Below are 22,757 nucleotides of genomic sequence, written 5' to 3' on the forward strand. Positions count from 1 at the left end.
AATAATACCTGCCCTTCGTTTGGGCCGTGATTCCAGAAGCTCTCGATTCCAGGGTTTGGAGAGTTTCCATACATGCCCAGGCAGTGTGTGTGGTTTAGCAGACTGAGCGTCGACCCTGCACCAAGAGGTCTCTGGTTCAATTCCCGGTCAGGGCACATGCCCGGGTTGTTGGCTTGATCCCCAGTGGGGGGCATGCAAGGGGCGGTCAATCAATGTTCTCTCTCATCGATGTTTCTATCTCCCCCCCCCTCTAAAATCAATAAGAACATTACACACACACACACACACACACACACGAGTTTCCATTCGGTATCAGTATTAAAGCAAGCTTCCACGAGCACACACAGGTGCACACAGGTGCACACAGGCGCACAGAGGCGCACACAGGTGCACACAGGTGCACACAGGCACACACAGGCGCACACAGGCGCACACAGGCGCACACAGGCACACACAGGCGCACACAGGTGCACACAGGCACACACAGGCGCACACAGGCACACACAGGCACACACAGGCGCACACAGGCGCACACAGGCGCACACAGGCACACACAGGCACACACAGGTGCACACAGGCACACACAGGCGCACACAGGCGCACACAGGCGCACACAGGCGCACACAGGCACACACAGGCACACACAGGCGCACACAGGCACACACAGGCGCACACAGGCACACACAGGCGCACACAGGTGCACACAGGCTTTCTGCCTTTGCTCACTGTCCTCAAGCCAGCTTCTCCGCGGGTCTTGGTGTCAAGGTCGTTGGGGGATGTAGCCCACCACGGCCCCGAGGTTCTCTGCTCGCTGTCTCTGGGTTTGCCAAGAATTCAAGGCTCTGAGGATGCATTGCGCTGGTGGCTTCGCAGTGACCCAACTTGATGAAGGAGGTAACCCCCCCAACCAATACAACAGCGCTTGCTTCTATACAAGTGGCCGTTCCTCCAAGCTCCGTGCTCCTCAGCTGACACAAACCCTCTGCCTGCCCCAAGTACCCACAGGGGGCCTGTGTCCGTGCTGTGGGGTTCAGTCATCAGCATCAGGTAGCTCTTGACTAACTACCCAGAATTTAAAAAAAAAAAAAAAAAAAGAATGGTGCACAAATGTAATTAAATTCATTTCTCAAGTCTTCAAAGATCCTCTCTTGACCATGGCTGCCTAAAATAGATTTAATTTGCTTAAATCGACTTTAGAGCCTTTTTAACTCAGTTTACCATTCTTCAAGTACAGGATCAAACCATGATTCATTTTGAAATAGTATAATTACACATTCACTGTGATTTAATTGGTCTGAAGTAGTAGTTCATTTATTCAGTAACATAACACCTGATAATCAATCCCACTGATACACATCGATAATAGGAAAGGTTTTGGTCAATGAGCACAATGTAAACAGTTTTGATTCTTAAATGTTTCACTTTCTGCCTTTGTCACAGACAACTCCAGTCCTGCCTGTGCCTTTTTTTGTCTCTAAAATCCTTAGAACATAAAATCTATGTGCCCTTAATATGAGGTTTGTCCTCAAAAGAAGTCAGTTGACATTCACGGAAGAAGGTGATTTATGGTGGCATTATATTATTTGGATGTTTTTCTAAAATGCTTTAGAGTATGGAATTCATCAGTCTGTCTCTACAAATATTTCCACAAGTCTTCTCACTGGAAAATTAAATATACATTTTTAACAACAAAAAATATGTATTTTTCATTTTAAAGGCAAAAGGATATTCAGAAAGTTACGGGTTGTAAGTGTTACAATTATAAACACTGTTTGAAAGTAACCTACTTTACAGAAATATCAAAGTATCAATGTTTCATAGGTACTTCTCAGTTCTGGTTCCGAATTGTCCACTAACCTACCACAAGTGGTTATAAAAGATATTGCAATCATAAAACAAGACCAAGATTACCTTGTAATAATTTACTACTCAAAACCGTAATCTATATGCAATAGTACTAAACCTTCAAATTTGTAATATTCCAACATAATTTCTCATGGCCATGACCCTGCTTCTTAGCTCCTCCATTCTGACTCATGAAATGTTAGAGAGCAAACAAACCAAAAGAAACAAAAACCCTCTTAGGGACTGCAACAGCAGCATTTACTTTAGACCTCTGACCAATGTATCCCGAGCTCTTCCCATTTACCAGGTACTGTACCAGGCACTGCAGTGCGATTTGTGCACGAAACAGACACCCTGTCTGTTCAGTGGTGATTCTCTTCCATTAGAATCAACACAGAGATGTGGAAATGATCACTAAGTCACTTTGACATAGATACAGCTTCCAGGTCCCAGTGATTCTTTATACCAGGTAGACCCATAACCATCTGAGTCGAGACCTCCCTTCTTCAAGGTTTCGGTGGCATTTTGAGAAGCTCTTATTCACTGCAAGATTCACTCCCCTTTAAATCCTGGCCAGACAAGCCACCAAATGTCCTTTTCTTTAGCTTTAGCCTCTATTCCTGGTCTACCTTGAATTAAAACTTGCATTTCTCTGGATCAGTTAAGAAATCTCTCTCTTTTGGGTCCCAAAGTCGATTCAACCAATGGTTTTCTCTTTAATCCAGTACCTCTCTCTCGTGTCTTCTAGGAAGGATGAGTGTCCCCTGATCTAACGCTTTCTCCACACGACATTGCAAACATTCCTATGTTTTCTCACTGGGCTGCATTTCACATTAATTCACGTAAATGTAGATTTATTATTATATTACTATTTTTTTGGTAAAACACGCTTTGCATTATATTTAATAACTGAAATCGAGACCAGATACCACTTTCATAAAGTTGGGCTCATGTTCAATTATAAGCTCCCAGTTCTTTTTTTTCTTTTTTAATGATCCATTTCTAAAACCACTGAAATAGATACCTGTTTGAAACTTCAAGGATTTCAACACATACACTGTAACAGCTGTCAGAAAATATCAGTGCGTTTTGCCAAAAAAATCAATTTTGCAACGTTCATACTCAGTTGCAAGGGAAAGAAAGACAGGCTGCCGCTTCGCCCGCCTACTTCGTGGAGTCAGTGCCAACGTCTCCTCAGGCAGTCACACCGCTCAAAGCCTGTGGCCCACCGTGTGCCAATCCCCGCTCAGCTGTGACCACCCACCTGATTACTGTCAGCAGAGATGAGTTCAAGAGCGAGAAAGATGAGGTGAAAATGCAAATCAGGGGAAACTGAAAGACTTATGGCTCCTGAGCTCTGCAGACAAGCCTGAGTCATATGCCGAGAGAACCTGTCCCTCCTCCTCTCTCCGTTGTGCTGATCTCTGCCTCGCTCTCCAGCCCCAGCTACAGCCCAATTCTTTCCGTTCCCTGAAAGCTCTGCATGGCTCCTCATCCCTTCACAGTTCCTTCTGCATGGGGCACCATTTCTCTGCACCGAGCCTTACTTCTCCCACTGAGAAGCATTACTCAAAGGAAACGTCTCATCTACAGTGAGACGCCCCGCCGCCGAAACTCCTGGGGGCTCTCCCACTCTGAACTCCTCCAGGCCTCTGCTTTTCCAACTCACCTTCACTGCAGCCGTACTGAGCACCTTCAGCACTAGAATGTGAGCTTCGTGAGGGCAAGAGCCTGCCTCTTCCACTAAGAGGACTCCTGGCCAACCATGATGCCCAGTACGCAGCTGAGAATGCACGCATGTTGAGTTAGTAATGAGTCAGAATGCACGCATGTTGAGTAGTAATGAGTCAGAATGCACGCATGTTGAGTAGTAATGAGTCAGAATGCACGCATGTTGAGTAGTAATGAGTCAGAATGCACGCATGTTGAGTAGTAATAAGTTAGAATGCACGCACGTTGAGTTAGTAATGAGTCAGAATGCACGCATGTTGAGTAGTAATGAGTCAGAATGCACGCATGTTGAGTAGTAATGAGTCAGAATGCACGCATGTTGAGTAGTAATAAGTTAGAATGCACGCACGTTGAGTTAGTAATGAGTCAGAATGCACGCACGTTGAGTTATTAATGAGTCAGAATGCACGCATGTTGAGTAGTAATGAGTCAGAATGCACGCATGTTGAGTAGTATGAGTCAGAATGCACGCATGTTGAGTAGTAATAAGTTAGAATGCACGCACGTTGAGTTAGTAATGAGTCAGAATGCACGCATGTTGAGTAGTAATGAGTCAGAATGCACGCATGTTGAGTAGTAATGAGTCAGAATGCACGCATGTTGAGTAGTAATGAGTCAGAATGCACGCATGTTGAGTAGTAATGAGTCAGAATGCACGCATGTTTGAGTAGTAATGAGTCAGAATGCACGCATGTTGAGTAGTAATGAGTCAGAATGCACGCATGTTGAGTAGTAATAAGTCAGAATGCACGCATGTTGAGTTAGTAATGAGTCAGATGCACGCAGTTGAGTAGTAATGAGTCAGAATGCACGCATGTTGAGTAGTAATGAGTCAGAATGCACGCATGTTGAGTAGTAATAAGTTAGAATGCACGCACGTTGAGTAGTAATGAGTTCAGAATGCACGCATGTTGAGTAGTAAGAGTCAGAATGCACGCATGTTGAGTAGTAATGAGTCAGAATGCACGCATGTTGAGTAGTAATGAGTCAGAATGCACGCATGTTGAGTAGTAATACGTTAGAATGCACGCACGTTGAGTTAGTAATGAGTCAGAATGCACGCATGTTGAGTAGTAATGAGTCAGAATGCACGCATGTTGAGTAGTAATGAGTAGGACTAAGTTAGAATGCACGCATGTTGAGTTATTAATGAGTCAGAATGCACGAATGTTGAGTAGTAATGAGTCAGAATGCACGCATGTTGAGTAGTAATGAGTCAGAATGCACGCATGTTGAGTAGTAATAAGTTAGAATGCACGCATGTTGAGTAGTAATGAGTCAGAATGCACGCATGTTGAGTAGTAATGAGTCAGAATGCACGCATGTTGAGTAGTAATGAGTCAGAATGCACGCATGTTGAGTAGTAATGAGTCAGAATGCACGCATGTTGAGTAGTAATAAGTTAGAATGCACGCACGTTGAGTTAGTAATGAGTCAGAATGCACGCATGTTGAGTAGTAATGAGTCAGAATGCACGCATGTTGAGTAGTAATGAGTCAGAATCCGCATGTTGAGTAGTAATGAGTCAGAATGCACGCATGTTGAGTAGTAATAAGTTAGAATGCACGCACGTTGAGTAGTAATGAGTCAGAATGCACGCATGTTGAGTAGTAATGAGTCAGAATGCACGCATGTTGAGTAGTAATGAGTCAGAATGCACGCATGTTGAGTAGTAATAATTAGAATGCACGCATGTTGAGTTATTAATGAGTCAGAATGCACTGCATGTTTGAGTAGTAATGAGTCAGAATGCACGCATGTTGAGTAGTAATGAGTCCGAATGCACGCATGTTGAGTAGTAAGATCAGAATGCACGCAGTTGAGTAGTAAATAAGTTAGAATGCACGCACGTTGAGTTAGTAATGAGTCAGAATGCACGCATGTTGAGTAGTAATGAGTCAGAATGCACGCATGTTGAGTAGTAATGAGTCAAGAATGCACGCATGTTGAGTAGTAATGAGTCAGGAATGCACGCATGTGAGTAGTAATAAGTTAGATGCACGCATGTTGAGTTAGTAATGAGTCAGAATGCACGCATGTTGAGTAGTAATGAGTCAGAATGCACGCATGTTGAGTAGTAATGAGTCAGAATGCACGCATGTTGAGTAGTAATAAGTTAGAATGCACGCATGTTGAGTTATTAATGAGTCAGAATGCACGCATGTTGAGTAGTAATGAGTCAGAATGCACGCATGTTGAGTAGTAATGAGTCAGAATGCACGCATGTTGAGTAGTAATAAGTTAGAATGCACGCACGTTGAGTTAGTAATGAGTCAGAATGCACGCATGTTGAGTAGTAATGAGTCAGAATGCACGCATGTTGAGTAGTAATGAGTCAGAATGCACGCATGTTGAGTAGTAATGAGTCAGAATGCACGCATGTTGAGTAGTAATGAGTCAGAATGCATGCATGTTGAGTAGTAATAAGTTAGAATGCACGCATGTTGAGTTATTAATGAGTCAGAATGCACGCATGTTGAGTAGTAATGAGTCAGAATGCACGCATGTTGAGTAGTAATGAGTCAGAATGCACGCATGTTGAGTAGTAATAAGTTAGAATGCACGCACGTTGAGTTAGTAATGAGTCAGAATGCACGCATGTTGAGTAGTAATGAGTTAGAATGCACGCATGTTGAGTTACTAAGTGAGAACGTGAGGTGGTGGTACTAGGTCATCATAGCACATCACTAGGAAGTCTCATCCTCCTGTTCTGCGCACGTTTGTATTTTCAAGAGTCCATGCAGTGTGGAAACGTGGTCTACTTGACTGCAGATACAGCGTCAGGGCTACGAGTTTGGGAGGTGGAAGAACAGCACCCAGGTCGCACTACCTGGCAGAGTGGGAGAGCCTGGGGGGAGGGGGGGCAAGGCAAACGCAGAGAGCACATGGGAGCCCGGCCACCAGCTCTCCCATCGTCCACCCAGCTCCAGGCCAGGCTGAGTAGCCACCTGGCTTCTCCAGTCATTGTGCTGGGAGTGTCCTAATGAGAAAAGTTGTCTCCAGACAACTGTTAAAAGACAACTGAAGTACCTTTCGAAAGGCCCCAATTAACCTAAAAAGTAAATGATGCTTTAAAATGCACACTCCACAAATGTAAAATGGAGAGAAGAGAAGGGAGGGATTCGCCTTGGCAGGCTGAGGGTTACCGACTGCATCTTCCCTGTTTACAAGGACTCTGGCGAATCATCAAAGGGGTAACATTATGTAGTTGCTAATCAAAGGTTCTTAGATAGTTTTTTTTTTCCTTATTGATGTTAGAGAGAGAAAAGAAGGAAGAGGGAGAGAGATAGAAACATTGATGAGAGAGAACATCGATTGACCGCCTCCTGCATGCCCCCCACTGGGGATTTGGCCCACAACCTGGGCATGTGCCCTGAATGGGAATCGAAGGGGTGACCTCTTGATGCATGGGTCAATGTTCAACCACTGAGCCACACCGGCCGATCAAAGATTCTTATGAAACTAATGGAAGTGAAACTAGAGGCTACACAAAGTCTCAAAAGCAACAATGCTTGATCTCATATTATCAGAATTCACTCAGTAGCTTTATAGTATTGCCTCACCATCATTAATTCACCCAAGGTTTGTTAAATAAGCTTTAGCTGTATGTACAATTGAAAACATTTTGTTGGAATCTGTCACATTTGGAGAAGTATTAGAGAAAGTAATATGACTGCAGTTACTTGGAACTAAATAAAGATTCAAGTCCAGATGGGTGCTTGCAACTGGCAATAAAACATATTTGCTCACGTATTATAGGTTTTACATTTTTATATTGCTACTCATATAACACAGAACTGGGGTGGCCAGAAGAATGGATGCAATAAGTGCTCCGGTTTTCCCTCTGGACTCATGCGTCCCACAGTTATTACCCGGGGCAAATGAAACTGCACAGGAGTCTCAGTGAGAAGCAGCTGGGAACGCTTCTTTGTCCAAAGCAGAACGTGAACACACCATTTCATTAGCAGGCAGACCCTTAATGAAATACAATTAAACATAAGAATTATATTTTCAAATCTCTAATCATTTAAAATTGAGCTTTTCCTGGTGTGATGAATGATTCAGAGAACTTAATACAATTAATTCTAATTTTAAGTTACTTAAAATATTAGAAAACGGACTCCTGCTCAAATTACAGAATAAATGTATACAATGTAGCCATGCAAAGTCATTTTTATGACATTTGCGAATAAGATTTTCGCGTTTATTATTTATGTGGAAGATAAAACAGCCAGATTATAAAGTTAAAGAACAAAACAAACAAACAAACAGAAAACAACACTGACTAATTAAAGGAAGGGAAAATGACCCTGTCAGTTTCAGGAGTTTCAGAACTGGGGCACTAGCCCTGCCTCCTAGTTACTTTCCGAGGTAGAATTAAGAAGTACCAAGTCTCACCCAGCCAGTGTGGCTCAGTAGTTGAGCATCGACCCTGCACCAAGAGGCTCCCAGTTTGATTCCTGGTCAGGGCACATGCCCAGGTTGTGGGCCCGATTCCCAGTGGGGGGCATGCAGGAGGCGGCCGATCGATGTTCTCTCTCATCGATGTTCCTATCTCTCTCTCCCTCTCCTTTCCTCTCTCTCTAAAACCAATAAAGAAAAAAAAAAAAAAAAAGTACCAAGTCTCATCAGGAGGAAGGTATCAATGGAGGGAAAAGGAGAAACATCTGTAACAAAAATAAATTAATTAATAAAAAAACTGTGAAGACAAATAAATAGGTAAATAAAAATAAAGTTTGTTAACTTTTTCCAGCCCCCCCCCAAAAAAGAAAAGTAAAAAGAAGCAACACATCTCTGAAACAGGGCTCCTCCTCATCCTGTCCCTCCCCAGGCAAGACTGGTCCTGAGACCCCGAACCACAGACTCACCTCCCAGACTCCTGCCCCACAGAACCAATTCCTCAGAAGCTCTCGTGATCTTATCACTGTTCTACAAGCATGAATATATTTTTTTGGTCAAACCAGTTAATCTAGTTCACCACCGAACAGATGTTTTCAGTCTTTAGAGGTTAAAAAAAAAAATGTTTTGCCCCCACAGGAAAAAAATGTACAATAATAGCCACATGTACACAGAATTTTGCATACTGTTTCAGGGGGTTGCACCCTAGCTCTGGGACTCACGGAGAATGAGTGTGCACCAGGGTGACCAGACATCAGTTTTGGGGTGGGCTCCGTTCTGATAGGCTGTGGTGTCCACTCTGATTGGACAGTCATGCCCATGACCGCCAGCGGATCAGTATTTTGAATAACATCCCAGCTTGGGAACACGGACCCTTCAGTGGAGAGCAGACCCAGAATGACAGCAGCGGCCCATGTAGGAGGACCGCACCATCACAACACAACGCAACACATACGGAACAGAACACAGAACTCGGACCAGGAATATCCAAGCTGGACTCCTGGATTTGCCACGTCCTTGCTGTGTGATATAAGGACATTTATTTACCTTTCCGAACTTGACTATTCTCAGCTGTAAAACGGAGACAGAAATACATTTATCGCGGGGCTGTACAAAGGATCATATAAAAGGCAAGTGCCCAGCTCAGCGGAGCCTCACCAATTAGATGACAATGATGATGATGATGACGACGACGACGAGGATTATGCTGAAATAGTTATGATTTAAATAACCTTCACGGTCTAAAACACTCTCCTGCTCTTGAGTGACCGAGTTTATGATACCTTTCGTAAAAATTACGTTTTATTCACAATAATTTCTATTTCAAAATCCATCGCTCACCTGAAATCACAGATTTATGGGACTCACTCATTATGAAGAGTTGCCACAACCATGACATACTTTGTTTGGAAACACACGGGGCCTCAGACAAACTTCGACAGGTTCAGCTCAATAACCATTTCCTGAGCATAACTGAGGCTTGGGTGCTATGCACACAGGAACGTCGTGAGCGACACATGATCACACACAGAAAACCAGCGCCCCAGATGCAGGAGACGAGGGCGAGACCATGTTTACAAAGCAAACAGCATCTCAGATGCCAACCAGAACACGCGGGAATGCACTCGTATAAATGTTCTTCCTTTCATGCTGTTTCACAGGAAACATTTTAGGCTTCTGTAAGCATGAGGCAAATTAGGAAAAGCAACGCTTTCTATTTCAGTTTCTACTAGTAACTCAGTTTCCCCGAGGACTGCTACGGATTCAGATTGGGAAGGGCTTTGGGACTGAACCAACAAAGCTATTAGGGTAACAGTAGACATAAGATCCAGGAATGAAACAGTGTGTCTATCAGCCTTTTCCTGTGTCTGCAAATGCTGTGGTCCCTTGAGCTACTGTTTTTGGTACCTGAAAGAGAAAATGATTGTGTGAGTTTTACAAAGCCAGTAGGTGCCACGGAGCAGTTTCAGAAGACAGACGGTCCAGCGACCGGCCCCCCACACCCCAAGGACATGGGATTCATTTGCCGAGAACGTCTGGGCAGGAGTGAGTGAAGGCAGAGGGAGGTGCAGGACTCCAGACGGTCTATGCAGAGGCTTTGAAGCAGAGGGACGGGCTTTGGACCTGCTCCTGCTTAGAGCAAAGCAACGGGGAGATCAAAGCAATCGGTGAGGGGAGAGGTCGCAGAGCTGATGGGGAAGATTTGATGGAGGCAGCGGCGCCTTAAAGAGCGCACGTCAGCTAATTCTCCTGCTAACTAATTACAATAACGACCCTTTGCCAGCTCTGCTGAAACTAAAGATTACGGCCGTGACTACGACAGAGCTATTTGCACAGGAAAGACTGCTGAGTTTTGATAGAAGGTGCTCACTGCTGGTCCTCACAATGAGAAATCCGTGTGTTACGGCGCCCAGAAACTCTGTGTCACCTGTACGTAACCCAGCGCACCCTGCACACTCGGCCTGCGGGCAACATCCGCTCCTCCTAGGAGAATTGGATCTGCCCCGGCCCCTGGCTCAGCAGCTGGAGTGTCGGCCCGTGCACCAAACAGTCTCAGGTTCGATTCCGGTTGCAGTTTGGTCCCCAGCCGTTGTCGGGTTGTGCGGGAGGCAACCAACGGATGTGTCTCTCTTGTGTCGATGTCTCTCCCTCTCCCTCTCTCTCCCCCACTCTGTCTGAAGATAAATGGAAAAATATCCTTGGTGAGAATTTTTTTTAAAAAGGAAATTTTATCTACTTCATAAAGTATAGTATCTTTTTAGAAATAACAAATATCTGTTGCTGCAAGATGCAAGAATAATTTCTTACTTTTATTCCAAAATGGTTCACCTAACTCAAATTTAAGCAACAACAGCAGCAAGGCCATCGGGCATCTGAGAACTCAAACTGCGGTGATTACGACCCTGGCTACCGAGGGGCTGGGAGGGGCACACCTCCTTCATCTGCTAAGTTCCTGTGTATCGATGCCCACTCCCGAGAGGCTGGGAGGGGCACACCTCCTTCATCTGCTAAGTTCCTGTGTATCGATGCCCACTCCCAAGAGGCTGGGAGGGGCACACCTCCTTCATCTGCTAAGTTCCTGTGTATCGATGCCCACTACCGAGGGGCTGGGAGGGGCACACCTCCTTCATCTGCTAAGTTCCTGTGTATCGATGCCCACTACTGAGGGGCTGGGAGGGGCACACCTCCTTCATCTGCTAAGTTCCTATGTATCGATGCCCACTACCGAGGGGCTGGGAGGGGCACACCTCCTTCATCTGCTAAGTTCCTGTGTATCGATGCCCACTACTGAGGGGCTGGGAGGGGCACACCTCCTTCATCTGCTAAGTTCCTATGTATCGATGCCCACTACTGAGGGGTTGGGAGGGCACACCTCCTTCATCTGCTAAGTTCCTATGTATCGATGCCCACTACTGAGGGGCTGGGAGGGGCACACCTCCTTCATCTGCTAAGTTCCTATGTATCGATGCCCACTACTGAGGGGTTGGGAGGGCACACCTCCTTCATCTGCTAAGTTCCTATGTATCGATGCCCACTACTGAGGGGCTGGGAGGGGCACACCTCCTTCATCTGCCAAGTTCCTGTGTATCGATGCCCAGAGACTGCAGAGACAACAGAAAACAACAAAAAATACTTTTTAACAATTCACTGATGTTCAAAATACCTTTAAAAAAATCAGAGTTGTAACCTTCCTTAACAGACTCCCGACAGCACCTCGTCTTCCCCTGACTCTTGCCCACCGTCAGCAGTGGGGTACCGAGCCCAGAGGTGTGTCAGCCAGCGATGGGGCGTCTTAGAGAAGATGACAGGCTGAGACGAAGCAGCAGAGAGGACGGGGACGATCTGCCCCTTTGCTGAGATCACCGAGCACGTCTGATCACAAAGGAAAGGACCCCTTGGCACCCCCACACGATCTAGTTGAAGATCAAAACTCTTCAGGATCAACTAAGACCACGCACAGGTGGGAGGTAGACACGTTCGCATTCTACAGAGTCGCTCAGAACCCCGACGGCTGTCCACCCTCCGTCCACATCCCCGCAGCTCTGTACACTTTCCAGGGAAGAAGGCAAGTGGACTTTCTGTTATAATTCGATTTGGTCTCGTCTGACTTCCTCAACGACATGTCAGCCGTACGTGGGGAAGACTGAAGTGTGCCCAACATAGCTGGTAAGTGAGCGAGGGAAAACTCACTGAGCAAAGAGTCGGGGTCCTCGGAGGGGGCGGTCCCGGAGAGGTTGCTGTTTTCCAGGAGATGAAAACATAACTGAACTACTTCCAATATGTATCAATGTAGCATTGTAAGTCACATAATACATGAGCTGACAGTTACATAATAGATGCTTTTTACTCAGAAACATGAACATGCAGCCGACTCCTCGACTTCCCCTTCAGTGGGATTCATGGTAAGGATCACTCTGCCATTCGGTGCCTGTCAGCTGTTGGGATATAACCTCGTTCCTTAGTAACGCATGTCTGCAAGTGTTACATTCTTTTTGAATCAACCTGTGTAAGCCCTGGGTTGCTGAATTCTGCCTTCTGCAAACGTCGCCTCATTTATGTATCTGGTGCAAGGCCAATAGCCAACATTTCTTCAGGGAATGCAACAGACTACTAAGCAAAGCTTGTTGTTTCCGGGCCACCAGTTATAGGTTTAAATTCAGACTGGAAGTTAGCAGCTATGCGGCTGTGGTATGTCAGCTCACTGGGATAACGTAACTTTCCCGGGCACACACTTTCTCATTTGTAAAACGGAGACTATCCACCTCAACGGTCCTCTGCTGAGAGATGGCTCAGGGGGACATCTGTGAAGTGGTCATTAAAAGTCGCCTCTGTGGTCACCATCGCCACCTCTTCGTCACGCTCAGCTGAAGGTTTTAGCCTTAACTACAGGAGCCCCGAGTGGAAAAATTCCAAGTCACTCATCTACTCATTACTTTAGAGCAGTGATGTTCAACCTTTTCATCACCTGGCACATAGACACGAATTACTTAAATTCTGCGGCACACCAAAAAATACATTTTTTGCCGATCTGACAAAGGAAAAGGTATAATTTTGACTCATTCACACTGGATGGCTATTGTTATGTTGGCTGTTGTCATTGTTTATTTTGACATTCTAAGCGGAAAGAGGTCGATGCCTGACTGAAGAGTTAGGTATTACATGTTTTAAAAACTCTTGCACCACACCAGTTGAAATGGGTGCTTTAGACAATCAATTCCAAGTCACAAAGCAAGGGCTTGAATAGATGGGTTACAGTTCTCTGCCTGACTGTGAAATGTGGTGAAGACCACTTCATGTAACACCACAGATAACATCAAAAGTAGGGGGTTAAATCAATATTTATTAAAACACCTACTATATACATATAAATTAAAAAATAATTAAATACGTTATGACTCAAGCAGTGGAGGAGTGGTGCAGAGGAGAAGAGAGAGCCAGAATGGATACAAATAGGATTTATCTACCAATGCTTCGTTTTTCATAAAATTTTAAAAGTAATGCTCAAGTTATTCCAAGAAAAATACAGTAACATGGGTGTCAGAAGACGATCATTTTTTTAGCAGCCCTCAGTGAACTATTTCCTTTTTCTTATGCTTACTTGAGGGTATGTTTATTGATTTTTAGAGAAAGGGGAAGGTAGAGAGAGAGCGTGAGAAATTGATGTGAGAAACACCGATCGGTTACCTCCCGCATTCGCCCAACCAGGGGTCAAACCCACAACGTAGGTATGTGCTCTGACTGCAAACTGAACCTGCAGCTTTTTGGTGCACAGTCAGTGCTACAACCAACTGAGCCACCCGGCCAAGGTGTGACTTACTTTCTCAATGAATGATTTTATTGCCAATTCATTTGGAAATCTAACTGAAATATTAAAAGGAAGACTATTACGTGTTACACAGGCTTTGCCACTGAGCAGAGCTGGGTTGGAAGCCTGCCTTGCCATTTAGCAAACCAATGATCCTGGGAAATCCAATCCAACTTTCTTTGGGTCACTGTCGTTACTTATAAAATACAGACGATATTAGTATCCATCTCATAGAATAGTTGTGGAGACTATACCTGAGACTTTCCAATCTCCACTTAAGGACTGGCTGGGATGCAAGTGGTCCTTCCGCTGCAAACAGTTAGAAAACCAGGGAGAGAAACAAGTCTTGACACTGGGCTACAGGCCAGGCAGGACTGTGACGCCAATGAGAAATGACACAAACAAAGATTTGACCTGTGGGGTTTGAAACCGTAGCACAGGGAAGAGAACCTCCACATAATCCAGACATCTCAGTGAACTGGAGCGACAGAAAGCCAAGTTTAGAAAGGCTAAGAATTGGTAGGGCAGAATGCACAGAGGGAACTCTGGAGGTGCAGAGGGGTCACCTGGAATCTATCACTGAGTATTCATATGTATGCATATAAGATTCACAATTTCCCAGACTCACAGGGTGGGAAGAGTTTTCATTTCCACAAGAGTGAAGGGACCTCATAACACCCATGGCATCTGGTAGAGTCATTGGAAGAGTATTGCCATCACAGTGGGGTTAACTTACTCCTACAGTTAAGGCTATTCTGGGCCCCATCAACAAAGCTTAAAAGCAAGGCTCAAAAATATCTGACTGATACCAAGTAACTATCTGCTTGCCTCTATAAAGTCTAACATTCATTAAGGGAATGCAACAAAATCCAGCACTAAACAACATAAAATTTGTAATGTCTGGAATACAATTAAAAAAAAAAAACAAAAAACTTCTAGGGGTTCAAAGAAGCAGGAGAATGTAAAGTATAGGAGGGAAAAAGTCCCACAACCGGATAAGATCCAGAAATGACAAACGCAATGAACATAGCAATAATGTTTAGCTACCATTACAAACATGCTCCCTATGTTCAAGGAAGTAGACGAACCCATGACTGAGATGAAGAAAGCAATGAATCTTGTTAAGTCCCAAATAAATATATGGAGAAGAAAAAGATACCACCTTAAATAAACACACAGTGAGGGGATTAACAACTGATTAGACAATGCAGAGAACAGGCCATGAACTTGAAGACACAGCAATGGAACTGTCCATAATTGAGTTCATAGAGAGAAAATGAACAGAACATCAGACCTCTGGGACAATAGTGAGTAGCCCAACACAGGAGACGTTGGGCTTGCACGTTCGGCAAGGTGAAAGTGAGGGCAGTCAAAGCAAAGGCTGAGCGTTTTTCAAGTTTGGAGTGGCTAACAGGTGACACAGAAAGCGAGCCCGAGGACTGAGAATGGGGGAAGAGGTCACTGATGCCTTCAGTCTTTCCCTGGGACAGAGAGGGACCACAGCCTCCTAAAAAGCACGTTTTAAGTATTTTCGTACAATTTGACACAACACTAAAAATGTATCATTATTCATATGCAGGTTGTACCTTTCGATGTTACTGTTTGGGGGGATGGGGTAGCAATTACAGCTAAACTCATCAGTGGCATTTCCTGGGCTCTCATGTGGATGTCCTGCAATTACTCACTTCATCACTGTCTCAGGAAGTTATACAGAAATAACTACTTCCTAAGAGTAAAGTCTCTACAAAAATATAAAGCATTCCCTTGATCATAAGAAGCCTGTGGTGATACGCACAGGACAGTAAAATCCACCAAGAAGCGAAGTAAAGGACACAAAGAGTCAAATCCAGGACCAGATAACAGACAGCTGTGGTCAGAGGCTTATGATCAAATGGGAGGTGGGAAATCCCTATCACACGGTGAGGAAAATCACCATTTCAGTACAGGGGAACCACAGAGAAAGTATCCCACACGACATGGCCGCAATGTCCATGAGTGAACCACGGGGATCAGTGAGCCTAAAGCGAGCATCTGGCCCTGGCCGGTTTGGCTCAGCACTTAGAGCATCAGGCCCACGGACCAGAGTCCCGGGTTTGGTTCCTGCTAAGGGCGCGAACCTCGATTGCAGTTTGTCCCTGGCCCTGGTTGGGGTTGTGTGGGTGGCAACCAGTTGATGTATGTCTCTCACATGGATGTTTCTCTCTCTCTCTCTCTTCCTTCCTCTCTCCCTCCTGCTCTGTCTGAAGATAAATGCAAAAATGTCCTCAAGTGAGGATAAAAAAATAAAATAAGATAAAGCAAGCATCTGGAATGATAGGCTGTTCTCCCCTCTCAGCCTGGGTTCATGCGGCGAGAGCAGTGGGTGCCACAGAGAGAGAAGCAGTATCTACCTCGGAGCACACTGCTTGAGGTGCAAGGACATTCCCAGATCCTCACCTGGGCAACAGGAACTCTTCCCAGGTCCCGCTAGCTAGGAAGGGGCCCGCTGAGAAGAGGGGGCAGTGTCTGCAGGCCCGCTGTGAGTTGATGAAGCATCTGCCAGGATTCGGAGTTGGTGCCATGTAACAGACACCCAAGCGTAAGCATGTCCGTCACACTGCTTACAGGCTAATGTCACCAATTACACCATTTATTAAATGGGCACTTGCAGGATATTAGTGGGAAGGGTTAGGTATTTGAATGACTTTAACTCACTAAGTAATTCTGTAAAAAAAAAAAATCAACAGGATTAGATAGTAGGATATAAGCAATGTCCTTGATAATATAATTTTGAACATTCAATTTGGGATTTCACTCTGATTCGACTCTTGGCCTGAAAAATTCATCACCTTTCTCACAGCTTCTTGGTTAAAATCATAATTGCTCAGACTAAGTGCCACAATTTTCTTCCTAACCTGTGTTCTTCACGAGAAGTTTAGGGGAAGCAACAGAAACATATTATGACAGGTAATCATCGGCAAACACGCAATCCTCTTTCAGCGCCTGCCGTGTTCAGCTTCGTTTGACAGCATCCGTCTTGGCAACATAAATTGTGCTTGGCTGCAGGGACGGTGATGGAATACAGTGAGGGAAGAACAACTGTGACAAGTGAAAAACAAAGCGCCGTGTGTGTGCGTGTGCGTGTGTGCGCACGTGCGTGTGCGTGTGTGTATGCACGTGTCTGTGCGTGCGTAGTCAGAACAAAGAAGCTCTTCCCTTTCCCAGCTTCCTTTCAAGCGGCAGGATGCCATGTGGGCTGGGTCCTTGTCTCCTGTCACGGCCAAGCAATGCCACTAGAGGAAAGAGACAACTGTCACATCTGTGAGGGCTGCCAAACAGCTCCAAGCAGTCCAAGGCGCCCCCTCACCAGATGCACAACAGCAGCAAGAGAGCGCAGTGCAGACGGCAGGTGTCGGTAGCATTTACGACGACGAAAGCTGTGGTTTTCTAAACCAAAGCCCATCCAACGTGAACTGTTTCAGAGCAGGAGCCCAGACAGAGTGAGGCCCTGGCACTATTCAGAATCACATTTGCATATTTATATTTCTGCAAACTCTATCACTACTATGACAACTTTTAAAAAATTCACTCAAGCTGTATGCTAAAGATAATGTTTTCTTTTTAAATTTAGATCATGTACAACATGCAAAACTTGGAAAGTACATACCTGAACCTGAAAAATCAAATAACGTTTTACTTAATTTGTTGTTTTTCTATGGCTTCTGGTAAGTAAATACCTTTGGGTCCTTCCGATGTGAACTTTGTCAGTCACTGTATTTAAGGAAACATTCTAGTTGGATCTGTGTGTTCACCTGGACTTGGCTGTTCAATTAACATTCAATGAACTATTTGAATTTCAACACATTTTGTTTTATTATTTATTTTAAGATGATATAAAAATGGAACGAGTAAAACATGTCTGATTTAGAGACAACATGCATAAATTACCTGTAAGTGTACAGACAATCCATATCAGTAACAGAGAAACTTGAACAGCATCCGGATGATTGAAAAATAAATGTACAATATTGTGATTTGTGATATTTGATATAAATAATGAAACTGAAGGGAAGTGAGGGAGCCAAAGTGATCAAGCATACGCAGAAAGAACAGGCATAAAGGTCAACTGCCGATCACCCCCTTACGTGGAGCAGACTCTTCCCCTAGCAAGCCTTACAGGAGAGTCTAACTGGGCTCATCTGGGTCTCCTGTGGTGTGAAAACAGCATACCCAGGGGTAGATGGCCCCCAAGCCCTTCCCATAAATACATCACAGTAGACTTGTCAGGTAGATGGCCCCCAAACCCTTCCCATAAATACATCACAGTAGACTTGTCAGGTAGATGGCCCCCAAACCCTTCCCATAAATACATCACAGTAGACTTGTCAGTTTTCCTCTTATGACTGATTGAAACGGTCAGTTTAACCGAGTACACAAACCCAGCTACATATACCCATCCATACACGTGGATCAGATACTTCAATGATTTTAATTCAGATATAAAATTTCAATAAATCCTACAAATACCACAGCGAGCAGAAGAAAGGATGGACAGAGAAAGGATGAAAATGCATAAGAGGAGGGCTGACGTGTGGCTAACAGCACAAGCCCAGATGGTGGCGCTGGAGAGCCCGGGTGATATCCTGGCATCAACCTGGACGCTGTCCCGCCTCAGCCAGGTACTAGATGTGTGGCCGTGGTCTGTGTCTTAGCTCATCTGAAATGTGGAGTCAAGTTCCTTCACCGTGGGCTTGCTGGAAGGAACAAGCCAGTCCATGCTCATAAAGGACACAGAACTGTGGTGAGAACCCAGGAAGCACTATGTGTCTGTTAACCAAACCACCATCCTAACCCCTCAGCTTTTTCACTGATGCAACAAGGATAATGATGCTGACCCCAAAAATAGTTACGAGGATTATACGAGTTAAGGTACAGGATTACCCATAGTAACCAAGACAGGGTAAGCTTCCAATACATATTTAACAGTGATTGTTATTGTAACAATAAGTAGAACTGTTAAAGAGCTAACATTTAATAAGTACCTATTGTGTGCCTGAAATTATTCTAAGCATTTTACATCATAAATCCATTTTATGGCAACAATCTTTGAGGCAGACGTCTCATTATTCCTGAGATGGGAAACTGGGAACAAATAATCATAATAAATAAGCCTGGTCTGAGAAAAGCTACTAGAAAGAATTTAATATAAAATTTAATTATGAACCAAGGTAATAATAAACCTAATTAATTAAGCCAAGCAACACTTTTGGACTGTTTTGCTAATTGGTTCCTAATTTGTGAATGAATTGGTCAAGATCATTTGCCCTGTTGACACGCATATACAGCCGATGGTCCTAGGAGAAGTTCTTTATTCATACACAGAAGAGTCACTATATATTGTGGCAAAGAGTACTAGCTAGTTGTCTCACCAACACACATTTTTGCCTTCTTCCTTAGTGAGTAACAAAATTTTTGAGGTGGTAAAATACCCACCTACAGCACTATATTACCCAGACTCCCTTGCAGCTAGAAGGAATTACTGACTACCTTCTGGCCAGTGAAACGTGAGCAGAAGGTTAGAGTTTAACGTTGATTAAATTCTGTAAGTACAAAGGATTAAGACGGCTTATGCAAACTATCTGCCATTCCCTTTGCTTCTTCTTCTTGTTTGGAACATGGCTTGATGATGGGCAATGCTCCAGAAAGCACCTTGGACCGACAGGTGACCCTGAGCAAAGAAGCACGCACTAAGGACGATGAGGCAGAAAGAAGAGGAGAACCAGATCCCGGGTGTCACTGGTAAGGACATAAGCCCAAGACTGCCTAATACCACACTTCTGCCAGAGAGGAAAACACACTGCACGGTGCTGCAGTCCCTGAATGCCATTCCTATACAAGCAGCCGCGTGAACCAGGCATCAAGGGCAAACAAAACATCTCTGAAGAAAGTAAGAATGCTCACCACTAAATGCAGTAAAGCACTGTACATATGAGCAAGAAGGAGCACAGGGTAGGACGAGGACAATATCCAGGAGAAAACTTCATTCTGTGCGTGTAGGTTCTCAGAGCAGGTGGAGCTCGGATTGAGACTTGAAACGTGAGGCGTTCAATTCAACCAAGTAGGAGCGGAGGGACGGGTGCAGCCATCCCGGCAGATGGAGCTCTGGGGAAAACACATGGAGGCATGAGCTACTGCATATGCTTCTGAATCAAATTCGCATTAGTCACTAGGCTCAAAAATATACAGTTTAGTGCAAAATGGATAGCAGACCTGATTGAAGAACGCACCGTAAGAATTTTCTGGCTCATTTAAAGAAATCTATATATTCTTCTTCATTTAATTTGCCTAAAACGGGTTTAAGCTTGGGGGTGGGGGGACGATAATGGAGCTTGCCATCACAGCCTCTTTCTCAGAATACAGATGTTGTCACATACCCGGTCTCCACCCTTTTATTATCCACACTTTGGATGAGGTTAGCAAAGTTCACTGACAGCCAAGCTTAAAGGCAACCTTTAGAAAAGTACAAATCTCCAATAAATTAATATTCTCTCATCATGATAAAAACAATATAAAATATGCAAGATAGATTTTAATATTCATGACTTACATCTTTTAAAAGACTGGCGAGCTATCAGATGTAATAAGGTAACAAGAAAGCACTTTGTAGAGGTGTTTGAAGTACTTTGCAGCATTAATGAATTCTTCTCCTTGTGAGAAAGAAAGGGGGTGGAAATTATTCAGCAGAAGTCACAGACAGGACCGCGGGCAGAGAGGTGCTCTTGGAAGGTCACCTGCAGCTTTAGGGTGCCCCGAGCCTTCAAGGTACTGGCGATGGAGGTGGGCTTCACTGCAGTGTGTGCAGGTAGGGGACCCCAACGACAGGGGTCGCAGGCACACCCCAAAGTGCCTCTTTACCAGGCACCCAGCCAGGTCCACCACTGTGCAATTGTTCACACAGTTGATTTCAAGCATGCTGGGCAGATCTGAGCGCTAACATTTCTGTCTTAGCATAAGCTGAAAGCTAATGCCCCCTTTATGCCACCGACCCTCATCTTTAGCTCCTGCACAGGTAGAACTTCCTTGTCACTGAGGCCTGGCCCAGAACACAGTGACAGCCACCGTCTCGTGGGCACCACACTGGGACCACTCTGATACATTGCATTTTACTGTCCCATGTGTGATAATAATAATAGTAAACGCTTGTTAGCACATGCTATGTGCCAAGTATTTGTGTCAACACTAACCGATTTAGGTAACTCATTTACCCCTCACCGTAAACTTAGTAACCTGACTTTCCAGATTAACAGTGAGGCACAGGCCTGGCCGGTGTGGCTCAGTGGATTGAGCATGTCCCATGGAATGAGAGGTCCTGGTTCAATTCCTGGTCAGGGCACATGCCCGGGTTGTGGGCTCGATCCCCAGTAGGGGGCGTGCAGGAGTCAGCCGATGGATGTTTCAATCTCATATCAATGTTTCTCTCTCACTCTCTCCCTTCCTCCCTCTCTTAGTGAGGTGCAATTAAGTAACCTGCCCAAGGACACCTTCATAATAAGGGGCAGAACCAAGCTGCAGACTCTGTTTGGTTTCAGATGCCAGGCTCTCAGCACTTCTCCCTCACATATAATTTAGGGCACAAGTAGTTTCTCTTGTTCTCGGAACATATGACCATGACTTCAAGTATGTGGGTACGTTCTGGGTTCAACCAGAAGTTTCCTTCACTCCGCCTTATATTTGTCCTGTCTCCAACTTCCCAAAATGAGGACTTTCACAAACATCAACTTTGATGGAAATAGATCCCTTTGAAAAGCAATTTCAACTGATCTTTCTTCTAAAAATATCTCCCAACCTTTTTGTGGCTAATTGGAGTCTTGTTTTTATACTTTTATATTTTTTTCCTTAGTGTTCTCAATGAATCCTTGGGGAGTGCTTAACGGTGGCCTGTTTCCTGGTCCTACCCTCTCCACTTCCATTCCCACCACTGATGTGTCCCCTCTGTGGCCTCCACACACCCACCTCCTCGACTTCCTTCAAGCACCTTTGTTTTAAAACAATTTTTTAAATGTTTGTATTGATATTTTTAGAGAGAGAGGAAGGGAGAGACAGAAACATCGATGTGACAGAGAAATACCCATTGATCAGCTGCCTCCTGCACGCCCCCTACTGGGGATTGAGCCCAAAACTCAGGCATGTGCCCTGACCAGGAATCGAACCAGGAACTCTCAGTCCATGGGACGGTGCTCAATCCACTGAGCCACACCAGGTGGGCATTCAAGCATCATTTTACATGCTATCTGCCCTGGTATTTAAATCACCCCATTGGTCTCCTATTATCTCACCCTGGTGAGCTCCATAGCACTTACCTCGATTTCTAAGTAACGTGACATGTCTTTTATGCCTCCCTCATTCACCTGTGAGCATTTAGGTTCCTTGTTGATGGGGGTGATACTTCGCTTTTCTCGCTAGAGCCCCAAGCAGGGCCCAGCACATGCTGGGTAATCACAATGTTGTTAAATGAGTCAGTGTTCTTATGGCTTCTCACAGGAAACAGCACCCAGGGGAAGACTTGAAGGAGGAGCAAGAGTTGCCAGGAAACAGACATTCAGATGCTCTCCTCACTACTGGCTGCATATACATCAGGGCAGGGCAGCCCAGCCAACCATCCACGGCCACAGCTGAACACACCTCCCGTTCTTGAAATCTGCTCCTCCCCACCGGGATGAATGGCACCGTCAGACACTCAGAGGCAACCAGAACCCCGTCACCCTGACTGCTCCCTCACCACCAGCCCCCCGCTCTGTCACGCGCCAAGTCCTGCCGAGCCTACCCACGCTGCACAGTTTTATAATCTGGCTTCAGCTGACTTCTCCGGTCTTCTGTCCCTGTGTGAGGCTTTGGCGCCAGCAGCTGCCTGGATCCCAGGTCATCTTGGGTGTCCATACTCTGCTGAAAGTTATTGCTGCTGCTGGTTCCTACTCTTATGATTTATTTATACTTATTC

General features: G+C 44.9%; 1 protein-coding gene across 1 annotated transcript in view; it reads right to left on the minus strand.

The window, feature by feature from the left end:
- The window catches only part of PRKN (parkin RBR E3 ubiquitin protein ligase), a 1,054,158-nt gene that overhangs the window by 571,549 nt on the left and 459,852 nt on the right, over positions 1-22,757 (minus strand). The gene's annotated exons all lie outside the window — the stretch shown is intronic.

Source organism: Molossus molossus, unplaced genomic scaffold, assembly GCF_014108415.1.
Source record: "Molossus molossus isolate mMolMol1 unplaced genomic scaffold, mMolMol1.p scaffold_m16_p_8, whole genome shotgun sequence".
Classification (NCBI taxonomy): domain Eukaryota; kingdom Metazoa; phylum Chordata; class Mammalia; order Chiroptera; family Molossidae; genus Molossus; species Molossus molossus.